The sequence below is a fragment of the Pipra filicauda genome, unplaced genomic scaffold (genome assembly GCF_003945595.2).
Source record: "Pipra filicauda isolate LSUMZ 115617 unplaced genomic scaffold, ASM394559v2 scaffold58_size5111680_pilon, whole genome shotgun sequence".
Lineage (NCBI taxonomy): Eukaryota > Metazoa > Chordata > Aves > Passeriformes > Pipridae > Pipra > Pipra filicauda.
Window position 1 is genome coordinate 3688485 of NW_024104742.1, and position 12070 is coordinate 3700554.

General features: G+C 34.9%; 1 protein-coding gene across 1 annotated transcript in view; it reads right to left on the reverse strand.

The window, feature by feature from the left end:
- Positions 1-9310, reverse strand: part of TENM1 (teneurin transmembrane protein 1) — a 649978-nt gene extending 640668 nt beyond the window's left edge. Inside the window, exon 1 of the mRNA XM_027716459.2 lies at positions 9220-9310. The gene's annotated coding sequence lies outside the window, so the exon portion shown is untranslated. The remainder of the gene's footprint in view (positions 1-9219) is intronic.
- Between the last annotated feature and the right edge of the window lie 2760 nt (positions 9311-12070).

A 12070-nucleotide genomic window follows, 5' to 3' on the forward strand; every position in this document is an offset into this window, starting at 1 on the left:
AGGTATATTTGAAAGTTTGAAGAATTGTAGGATAAAATTTATCGTGATCAAAGCTGAAAAGTGGCATTACATTTGATTCAATAAACTGGCATTAAAAGAAGGTAGAAAGAGGCCTGAGCAATATAGTGAATTTCATGTAGTCTCAAAACATTCCTATATCAGATTGCAATAACACTCATCTGTGTTGTCACTTGTTATAAGAGCTACACAAACATAGCACAGCCAGACATTGCTGTATTTTCTTCTGAGCCTTGCCAAATTACCAAGACAGATTATTCTATGTAAGAATTCAGCAGCAAAGTGCATATATTCTTTTTCAAAATACCAGGCTTTTAGTGCTTTTTGTTTAAAATAAGTATGAGGAGAAGAATCTTATGTTTGTTAGGTGTCTTATCAGTAAGTCTCCATGTTTTTCCAAGGCATAATGACACATAGTCAGAAGACAGGACTTTCTCATGACACATATTTCCAACACTAGAAAGCGAAGTGCAGCAACTTCTACTACTTCACAAGTTTTCAGAAAAAGAATGTGGCAAATTCTGTTGCAGTACTAACTATAGCTTTGTCTTGAAAACACTTTTAAAAGATTGTAAATACCTTTTTCTTTGTACACTGAAGTGGCACACTTATGTGGTTAAACTGCTATTTATGAAATGTCACACTGTTCTTGATCCCCCAATCTTCAAAGTATTAGGATTTGATCTATACTGCAAATAGTACAGGTCAATTTTTTTCTGCAGAATATGGCTGCAAACAGTTTGAGGTTATGTCTTAAGACCCAAAATGTACATTTTTCTCTGTTTCCAAACAGTGTGAATTGACATCATTCTATTGGATACCAAGGCATCAGTACTGAAGAGTTAAAAGAGTCAAATGGGTCTGAATTCAGAAAAGACTCTCATCTACCATCTCTCATTACCCCAGAAAGTCCTAAATATGGTCTGTTTTAAGAAGGTACTTACTGGAAAAATATCAAGCACAGGTAGCATGTCTACTGAATCAGAATTTCTTGTAGAGAAAGTAAATAATTTTTTTCAAGAGAAACTAAACAAACTTGAAGTTAAATAGTCTGTTGGTCTGCCCTCTTTGTCAATCAGTGACAGTACTTCAAAACAGAATTAACATGAATTTTTCTTTTCTTTTTCTTAACAGTCTTACCCCACAATCCACTAGAATTTTCTGAGAAAAATCACTTAAAATAAATTAAATATACTGAGTGAGTACCAGGGAAAGGTGGTTTAACACAGCCTGCTCTGATTTCCATGAAGTATTCAACTAGGTCCAATCACCAAAGGGTCTTAAATTAAGCTGACATAAGATAAGAGGGAAGGTCCTCACAGGGATAACTAACTAAAGGAGTAGAAGGAAAAGCTGCAATAAATAATCAATTTTCTCAGTGAAGGGAAGTTACAAGTGGAATCCCACAGGGATCTTTGCTAGGGCGTCCGCTGCTCAACACATTCAGGAATGATCAGGAAAAGAGAATGGAGAGGAGATTGAGTTTGCTACTAATGGTAAATTTTTCAGGGGAAGAAAAACAAAAGTTGACTCCAAAAATAGAGTGGCACTGAGTGATTGAGGATAAAATGGCAGATGACATTCAAACCAGACAAATGTAAAGTAATGAACTCGCAAAAAAAACCCCAAACAGTTCTCATTTTATGCATGCAGGGATTGATTCTGAGCCAGCTACTGCCAGAAGCAACAGAGATCTTAGGTTAAAATAACAGCCTTATGAACATATCAGTTCAGTAGCTTCAGAATTATTTTTAAACAGAGGAAAACCTCAGAAAATATAATGCTACTGGGTAAAGTCTGCGTTGTGCCCATATTGTGATTCTTATGTGGAATTCTGCTCCTTTCATCTGAGAAAAAGCATATAGTAAAAATTGACAAAAATTATCAAAGATAACCAAGTACCTTGCACAAAAAGAAGATATTTACAGGCTAGGACTCCCAAACTAGAAAAGCATCAAACAAGAGCCAGGTAAAAATCATGACAAGCATGGAAAGGGTGAAAGAAAAATCAGCTGCCTCTTCCATTACAATAGCAAGAAAGCCTTAAATACAAATTCACAGGTGGAGGTTCAAATTAAAATCAGGTAGGCACTTCTTCACTTAATGCAAAGATGAATCGTGTAACTCCCTCAGATAAGATATACTGAATGCTATAAACACACATGGATTCACAAATTTTGAAGAATATCAACAAAAGAAAAATCTTACATGCCATTAAAATCAAAAAGCCCATCCTGGATTCAAGTAGTCCTTTTTCCTCCAAAGTCATGAAAGCATTCATGTTGACTTACCACAAAGTGTCAACTTCTCATATGCTTTTATTTTTACCCAAATCTGAGCTGGCATACCAATCTAGATGGAGCATTAGTCTAGCCTGTTATGAATATTTCGTGGGCTTTACAGACAGGATACCATTAGCCAGAACAGTCAGCATGATCACAAAACATTGCAGTGCCAGAATCCCGAGGGTAACTAATTCTGAGTGTGCAATGTTAACCAAGCAGTCTGCCTATCTTCAGCAATTCTCCTTAGCTTTGGTTTTTAAAAGACATTTCTAGAAACAAAGATGTTGGTTTTAGAGGACAGATTTCCATTCTGGTGGCAAAAATAATTTTAAATGAGAAGCAAATAATAATACACAATAATCTCACAGTTATCAGTAGGTTCAAAAGTCCTTTATAAGGGAAAGGAAGACTAATCATCTGTTCTGCAGAGAGGAATAAGTGGCAGAGTGAGCTGTACATAAACCAGGCCTCATATACTGGTTCAGTGTTCTGTAAATTGAGCAGTGCAGTCTCCTTGGACGTACAGGAAAACTTCAGTGAGAGTTAGAACAGGGATTTTATTCCACACATTATAATAAAAGGGGTTCTTTTCCTCCATTCAAATTGATTTATCCTCCAGTCTTACAGCCAGTCTGAACTGCAAGAAACATGCCATAAAAGTCTGAAATATGTCATAAAAAAAAGAGGAAAAAAGGAAAGTTGCATCTCCCCTATGCTACTAACTATACTGAATGCAGGGGGGTTTAGTTATAATTTCTAGTAAATTTGAACAATTTACGAAAATGCAGTGGCATTTTTTTTTTTTTTACTTCATAAACTGTATTCAAAATATTTACATGTCTTCCAATTCTAGGAAGAGAAAACAAAGGCTACCGTCTTATAAAATAAAGGTGTATTTGAACTTGAAGGTTGATATACTACACACTCTGTGTACAGGTTTTAAAATCATGACAAATACATTTTGTTTTTAGGAGTCCTTCTTTGAACTACTATGCATGAGCTATGACTAAAATCTGTAAAACAGTTAAGACAGTGGGGCTTTTTTGGGTGGTTGTTTTGTTGTTTGGGTTTTTTTTTAAATTCAAGACAAAATCACAGTTGCACTTAATGGGTTTAGGTTTCTTATCCTAATGTTGAGAATTTGATGTTCTATCAAACTATATCTTAAGCAACCTGTTCTCTTTACTGAAAAAGGTCACTGCTATGATAAACAGAAATGCAGGACAACTTTGGTCATCCACCTCTATGCTGATCAGCTAAGACAGCTTCAGAGCATAAGCAACTGTTGGTTGTGAGCCTACAAAAATAACAACTGAAGTTCAACATTTTGAGCAATGGGTGAATGTACCTCAGCAAATACTGAGTGATACATATTTCTCCTCTTTCCCATTGCACGATTTAAAAAAAAAAAAAATCCATACCCTCTGAAAAATTAGATGTGGCATTTAAATGCTATGAGTTGCTAAAAAGGGCTGATAATATTATTCTCCATCTTTAGTTTAATGCTGTTTTTCAAAGAGCCCAAATATGTTCAGCATAGTTCAGAATAGGAAGAAATTTCCCCATCACAGGCTATGAACCCATTCTGTTCAGCATATCATTGAACATCCAGATTCTTTATTTTAGTCTCCAGGCAAAGTTATTTGATTGTTTGTAGTAACATTTCTGACTTTGGCTCCCCTGATTTTACAACACCATATTCAACAACTGATATACTAAAAGTCCTGAACAAAAACATCACAAATTTTGCATCAAAGTCACGTTAGGGACACCACTAAAGTAGCAGAATATATAATGAGAAATGAGCTGAAATTCAAATATTTATCACCCAAATGCCTCTGGCTACCCAATGCACACCCCAATGCAACAAGCTTGTAGGAATAGTAGGATAATAGGCAAGGAAATTGTAATGTTTAAAGACCAGTATCTTCAAAGCCATAGCAAAAAACTAACTTTGGGAGCTAAGCACAACCAAGAATAACCCGAGATGCCATAACAATTCCTTAACTTTGTAAGCAGCACAAAAGGAAAGGATCAGGTAATCCCAACAAGTAGGCTCATTACCATGCAGACTGTGCAGAGATCAGTCAAACCTCCCTAAGCCTTGCTCACTGATCATCTCTGAGTTGTGATGATTCACTTTAAAGATCAAAGTGAGCAGCTGCTTGAAGGAGCTCCAACTAAGTCCATTAACATTCCTCCTCCTGAGAATGTCTTTTTGTACAAAGCTCCAAATGCAGCCAAAACCATCACACACTGGGAGGATCAACAGGTTAGAAACATATATGGCACCGAGATAACTGTTCAGGGGCTACAAGGACAGGTAAGGAAGGAAATGTGTCCTGCTGTCATATCAATGCATTCAGCATTAGAAGGATTCCAAATGGAATTTTGCAGTGTAAAAAGAATTTATTGCAATGCTAACAGGAGTTTAAATTTTAAATGCAAATCCTCGTGAAAATTGATTTACAAATGTACTCTTCCTTTCTGTTGCTGTGTTGCCTTTGCTGGCAGTAATTTGTGTTTCCCCCTGATATCCTGACTGCAGGTAAAAGATTAGAGGGGACAGAACTAGCATTCCTTTACTGGCATTAACCATGCCCTCATTTATTTATGGATGAAGCTCTGTGATGTAACAAACACAGGCACTAGTAGGTTAATGAGTAGAGGTACACTGTTATTTATTGTACAGAATTCAAATTGTGAGCTGAAGATGTCATAATTATTTTCTCATGGGTTGTTGTGGTATTTAAATTATTCTCCAAAAGCAATTTAATAAACTTCACAACACTCCTTAAGGATGATTAGAGCCAAAAGTCTCAATACAGTGAGTATTATAGTATGACACAGCCATAAGGATATGTAAAATATAACTTTCTGATTTTTCTTTTTTAATTATTTTTTTTTATCTCTGGATTCTATAGTGGGGGTGGGGGATATTTTTTAGGGAAATGGAAATTTTAGATTCACTGCATGATCATCTGCCTCTTGATTACACAGTTAAGTGAGAGAAGGATTGTCTTTTTTAAAAATTTCCTAGTAAAATTGGCAATAATTTTGACCGTGAAGTATTTTACTTTCCAAAGTAGGGAACATGGCACTTCTTTTAAAAGAATATGATATTAATGAGAGTACTTTGACTTACAAAAGTAAAAATATGTGGGATTTAAATAATGTAGCCAGTCGATTCCAGAGACCATCCAACATCTGAATTAATATTGGGGATAAATTATTTCTCAGTAAAATTATTCATCCTCAGTAGGAAATTAAATTGTCATAATATGATAGTGTTAAAGAAACGGTATCTCTTATCTATGCCTACATATGTTGTATGTAATCACTGAACAGTCATTTTTCATAGTGTCATCTATAACATATTCTACTCTATACATGGAATGAAGTCATGTTGCTTATTCACTACAAGTCACTGAATTCATTAACTTTATGTTAAAGTCTTACCCCCCTCAATAAGTGATCAGTGAAGGAGTTCTAGAACAGCTGCTCAGTGATAGCATTATTACAGAACACTCTTAAAGTAACTCTCTACAAAGATTTAATTTTACAAATGTACAGGTGAATTCCTGTAAGTGATTGTATAGTGTACAAACTAAGTATTTCTTGTAAGCTAAGTGCATTTTCTCCATTTAGTCTCCTCTTTCTGGCTCAGTCAGGGGTTTGGGACCATATATATACAAATAATGTTGGTCAGGAAGATCACCTTGACCAGTTACACCTTAACTCAAGAGGAAATGGCAACATCAGATATAAATACAACAAAAAATGAGGGATAGGTGAGGTTTTTATCTGGGCTTGGTGTGATGTATAAATAATGGGGACTGCACACAAGTGAACCACAGTGCAGATGTCTCAGGTGTTTAGATGTGTCGGTCCAGATGATCACATACAACAGTTGCAGATAATTGTTTACCACCTGAAGCATTTTCTTGTTGTTAGGAAGATGGAGGCATTTCAAATATTTGCAGAAAAAAATGTTTGATAAACATACCTTCTGGTGATTATTACAATACCTGCTGAGTAGCTCATTCTTCCTGACAAAATCACAAAGACTTTGAGATCCAGAAAACTCACTAAAGTACACTTAATTATGTTACTAAAGTCCTTCAAGTCTCAGTATGAAGCATGAGCATAAATTGGGTGTTTCACAAGCAGGTCCATCACCACAAACAGACAATCCAACTGTTCCAGGAAGGCAGAAAACCCAAGCAGGTCTTAGAGACTTTTCATCAGCATTAAGATACGGAAACAGATAGTCAAGGAATTTAAATGAGACACATTCATTTGGCCAAAATTAATTGCCTGTCCCCCAAATTATCACAACTTGAACCTTCATAAAAAATTAATTGTTTTACCTTAGAAATAAGTATATAAATTTGAGAAAATTTGAGCAATATCAGAATATTTTCTGTTCAACTTCAGGGAGACACGATTCCTAAGAACTGGTAAGATAGAGTCCAGTATTCACAAATTTGCAGGAAAAATAATGCCATATTCTGTCTCATGTAAGTCTGCATAACCTAATTAAAAAATCTTTTCTGTGTACTTGAAATTAATGAACTTTCTCTGTACAAAATTCCTCTCACTATTACCTTTTTCTTAAGTATAATTTTGCTAAAGAAACAACTTCATTGAAAGGTAAAATTCACAAAATACTGAAGACAATGATGTGGGAGTTCTTGTGTTTCTAGCTCAGGTGTTTGGTAAATGACATTTTCATCCTGAAGAAATAAGTTGAATTAAATTGGATTGTAGAAGAGGTGTGGAATATAATTTTGTTTTAAAGACCTCTTTTCCAGTCCTTGATATAACAATTTAACATGGTCCTAATCTTGTTATTTTCTTCTTAATAACTAAAGCACTCAATGAAAATGTGAAAGAGCATGAAGGACTTTTAGCTTAAGGTATCTGTTAGCCAATTAGTTTTGCTTTACTAGGTAAAACATAGTCTTAATTTAATAAAAAAGAGAAAGATTTATTTCTATGTTATAAACAGCTCTTGAGAGAGCAAAGTCATCACTATGATTACATTTGACCTTCACTGCTTGAGCTGCAGGAAAAATAATCACAATTCAGAGAGTTAATTAAAAATACACAATGCTGAACAAAATTGAAAACTGTTTGAAAATAGAGAGAAATTTTTATTTGTTAACTAAAGCTTCAGGTGCAGCTGTTTCTCAGAAAAAATAGACATTTTAAAAAAAATCTCTATTGTTATAATTATAGTAATAGTTATTATTCTGCAATTTCCCAAATTTGCCAATCTCTTGAATACTATGGTATAATCCTGCTGTTAAAATTACATCTCCTGATAAAACAGATGTTCCATAGATTGGCCTGAAGTACAAATTGGTATTTTGCAAATCTGACAGTTTTTTCCTGATATTAAAATCAGCGTATGTACACACATAAAAACATATAGTTTGTATATGTCCACCTTGAAACATAACCATTACATCTAAGGTAGACCCCAATGCAACACTGAAATAGCTAATTCTACTTCCTTTAAGAGATTTAAAATATATTAATAGATTTATCCATTTGCTCATTTGGGGAGGCTTCTGATTATTTCATAACATTGTTACTTTTGCATTCACTGCTTATAATAAAGAGACAGAAGAGCTACAGCCAAAGGGCTTAGTCAGAATTGGGATCTCAGTAATGCCATTCACTGAATAAACCAGAGCTGGTTCCTATCAAGGAAATGGATACCTGCACATTGTGTGTGTTATATCAGAGCACTCTAATGAGAAAGTAAACAACACTGAGGGTCAGATCAGAGGGCTGCAACATTCTGCTCTCTGTAGGGAAAATAAGGGATGAATTAAATTCTCTACAGGTAGCACAGACACAGGTGGGGAAGTATTTTACTCTTTAGGCAAACAAGCTGTTTGGAAAAACCATTTCCCAGCTTATTGTCACAGAGATCTTCCACTGATCACAGAAAACAACACTGTGATTGATTCTTCTTGTCTGTAGTATTTCAAATATGCTAATAAACTAAAAGTCTAGATACCATTTATATGGAAGTTCATGGGGCAGCATGCTTGAGCCTAGGTTACTAAATATATAAAGTTTTATAAAAAAGAATCCAACTTCCTTATATCCACTGCTTTTACTGCAAAGGATCAGCAGACTACTAAAACAGCATTGCACATAAAAATATTGCTTAATAAACCCATCAATATATGAACTTCTCCATTGAATCATACTGATTTTATGCGATTTTCCACTCTGGACTTAGTAGTAGAGCAGCTGTCATATTTATCACCTCAGTGCTCAATGCTTCCTTCTGTTATTTCAAGTCTTACCTCTTCTATCAGGCTGTGTTCCGGGCCCTATATTTATCCTTGCCCTTGATCTTCATGGCAACAACTGGGAGGCCTTTATTCCTCTTAAGAATTTAACCCAGTAAAATCTTCTCTGTTCTAAACCAACATTAACTGAACCTCAAACACTGTGACAATTTGTTTTTCACAAATCAGACTTGGAAAGGACCCCAAGTATTCCTTTTACCCAGTGATAAACTCATGCTTGTACCATAAACTTGGTTCTGAAAAAAAGTCATTCCTTTGGTGTAAAAAACCTTCCTTGTTGACCTACAAGACCAATCCAGTTATCTCACAACACATTTTGAGCAGATAGTCTTTGCTCACAATGACTTGTATGCACACACATAATCTGCACATTAAATATTATTCAGAAGTAGCTTTTAAAAATGTGAGTTCTGTACAAATCGGTCTACAAGAAATAAAACACTGATTAAATACTCAGCTCTAATAATTCACTGGGATTTTTTATTAGTCATTAGCTATGTTTTTTGCAGACTTTAACCTGATACCATACCTGAGACCAGGGGATCACAGCAAAATGTTGCTGCAGTTGCTTCTTCTAAACTCACCTAATTGATAGTTCTAAACTTCTTCCCTTCCTGAAGCTCAATGAAGCCTCTCCATCTCCTGCAAGCCGAGGACTGTGACAGAGCTGTGTTGCTGTAAAGAAAATGACAAATGAAGACAATTTTATAAAGGTCTGAAAAACTTAGTTGGACTTGCATGAGAGCTCCAACACACAGCAGGTGTGTCCAAAGCACTCATTTTAAAGTAAATGCAAGTGACTGTTCTAATACAATGACTTCAACATTAAATGGTATTGCTTAATCAAAGCACGAATTATATTTGTGACCCTCCAGATTCCGCAGTAGCTTCCACTTCTTGATAGTGCTTCATGCTAAAAATATTTGCTTTTAATGAGGTCATTCACTTAAGAGTTGGACTCCATGATCCTTGTCAAGTCAGAATATGAAATGAGCATGCTACGCAAATTTTGATGGCCAAGATATTGTCTGAAAAGGGATTGTTTTACATTAATGTATTTATACAACACAGATTAACTATGTTGCAAGATATCGAAAAATGAATAAAGATAGTTATTAACACATACTGCTTGTCAGGAAACTGTGAATCAGGCTACTTTGCAATTCCCTTCTACACAGGAAAAAAAAAGAAGCTTTGTTTCCATTTACACCATTGTATAATTTTTTTTATTTTTTCATATGCATTAGAATATTTTTCATTTTGTGAAAAATAAATTTATTCAGAACAGCTGCAAAACAATGCAAAGAATTATTGTCTTAAAGCTGGCACTGATTTCAAAGAGAGAGAACATTCATTATTCTATCTAACAACCAGCATACTAAGGATCAACCAGATAAACATTCCAAATGCATTACTTTATTCCAGCACCCCATTTTGGTGTAAAAGTAGAATATTCATCTATGCCAGAAAGCATATCTAGTGCTATGTAGGGAAAATGAATTCATTGAGCAGAATGTGGGAAGTGTCTATTTTGGTCATCATGACTTAGATAAGCTTATTTGGTAGGCAAAAAAATTATGAAGCTTTCACTAAGGTGTCAAGTTGTAGCATATTCTTTATTAGCAACAACCAGAAAACATCAGGTGCATGGATTGGCTTTTCCTCTCCTTCATTTCAGTCAGGCAAATCACAACTTTTTTTAACCTTAATAATGGCTCATTTAAAAAAGAACCTAAGTTATCCAAAATCCGTTCTGTTTAGTACTACTAGATCTCTTTCCAGAAAAAAACACAAACCATATTTTCATTAAAACAAAACAACAAAATAATCAACCTGAAATTCCAATGGCTGACAGACTTTTGGAAAAGATGAAAAGCAGTTATGTTCTGTAGGAAATAGTTATTTCCACATTATGGGGTTTTTTTTTTTAGTCCAAAGTTAAAGTATCTTTCAAAATGCAACAAGGATAATCTGGTCAGCACTGCTGAGGATGCTTTTTTATAGACACAAACGAAGGTTTACTGCAGTGAGAGAAAAAAACGAGCCCTATGTCCACAAGTAACTCAAAGGAGGACTTCTCAGAAACTTCTGATTCAGGACACGTCAAGTGTGCTCTCACAGGCTTTGTCAGCCCATAGGATAGAAAACTAACCAGACTGAAGTGTAAACAATTCCCCTTTTAACTTCCTAGTTTTAAACTACTAAACCTTCATTTATAACTTAGGCAGTTTAATAGGAAAGGTGTCCTTTTTTTGGATTACTTTTCATGATTTTCCTATATATACAGTAAAGCAGTTTGATTAATGTTTTCCTGGGGGGAAATCTGAACTTGAAGGTTTATTGTTCTGGAAATCTTGATATTTCTTGGAGAAGCACAATATTTCTACCATATGTTTTGCTTCCTTTGCTGCAAGTAGGGACCAGGTTGCTGTGGCAACCGAGTTACAGGATGACTAGAGAGCTGTGTTTGCTGACACTATGCAGCAGGATTCCTGTCCTCCTTGAAGGAAGAATGTCATATATTACATTTCAATTGTTTAAAATAGGGTTGATTGTGGTGTCTTCTTGTTGCTTATACTTACATCATCTTAAAGGTCTGAAAGAGTCTCAGGAGCCAGTTGTCATGATAACACTGAATTCCTCAAACAGAGCAAGTGTCAGGTCAACCTGACTGTTTAATCATAAATGTGGTTTGAAAAAAACCACACAAAAATACAAGAACTAAACTTAAAAAGAAAGATGGAAAATACCCTCCAATTTAGGCTGATTATTCAACTTTCCTGTGATATGTCAGGAAAGGAAGTTCACTTTTCTTTCTGTTTTCAGGTTTCTTTCAAGGAGTTGTCAGAGTCCTTCCTTCATCATACTACTTTGATTTTATATATATTGCCCAACAACTTATCATTTATTAAAATGAAGCTGCAGGGCAAATTTCTCACCTCTCTAAAGGTAATAAATGGTTTATCACTCAGTGTCCTAGGGCCACAATTTAATTGCTGGAAAAGGTAAGACCAGCCTACAGAACATGCAGGTGTCACCACTGTAACTAACATACTCTCCAAGGTAAACAAACTCCTGAAAATAACTTATTATTAACCTAACATTCCTTTAGCTCAAAAAAGGGCTTGTCTTCATTAAAATTGCATCCAAATATCACTTATCAAATTGGCAGATCTCATTATTTAGATTTTGGCTTTAAAATCTAATCAGTGTCTTAGTCCCAAATCATTTTTATGCTCCTTCCTCATTACAAAAAATGCTATTTTCAACTTAATCAGTTTCACTACATAGTTATATTTCATTAGACATTAAAAAGCTGTGAGATTGGGGTAGTCTATTAAAGAAAGTATTAAACCTAGAGCTTGGTTTCTGAGAAATAAAGTGCTCTACTCTCTCCTAAGAGAAGAGATTGGTGGAAACATCATCTTAACGAAA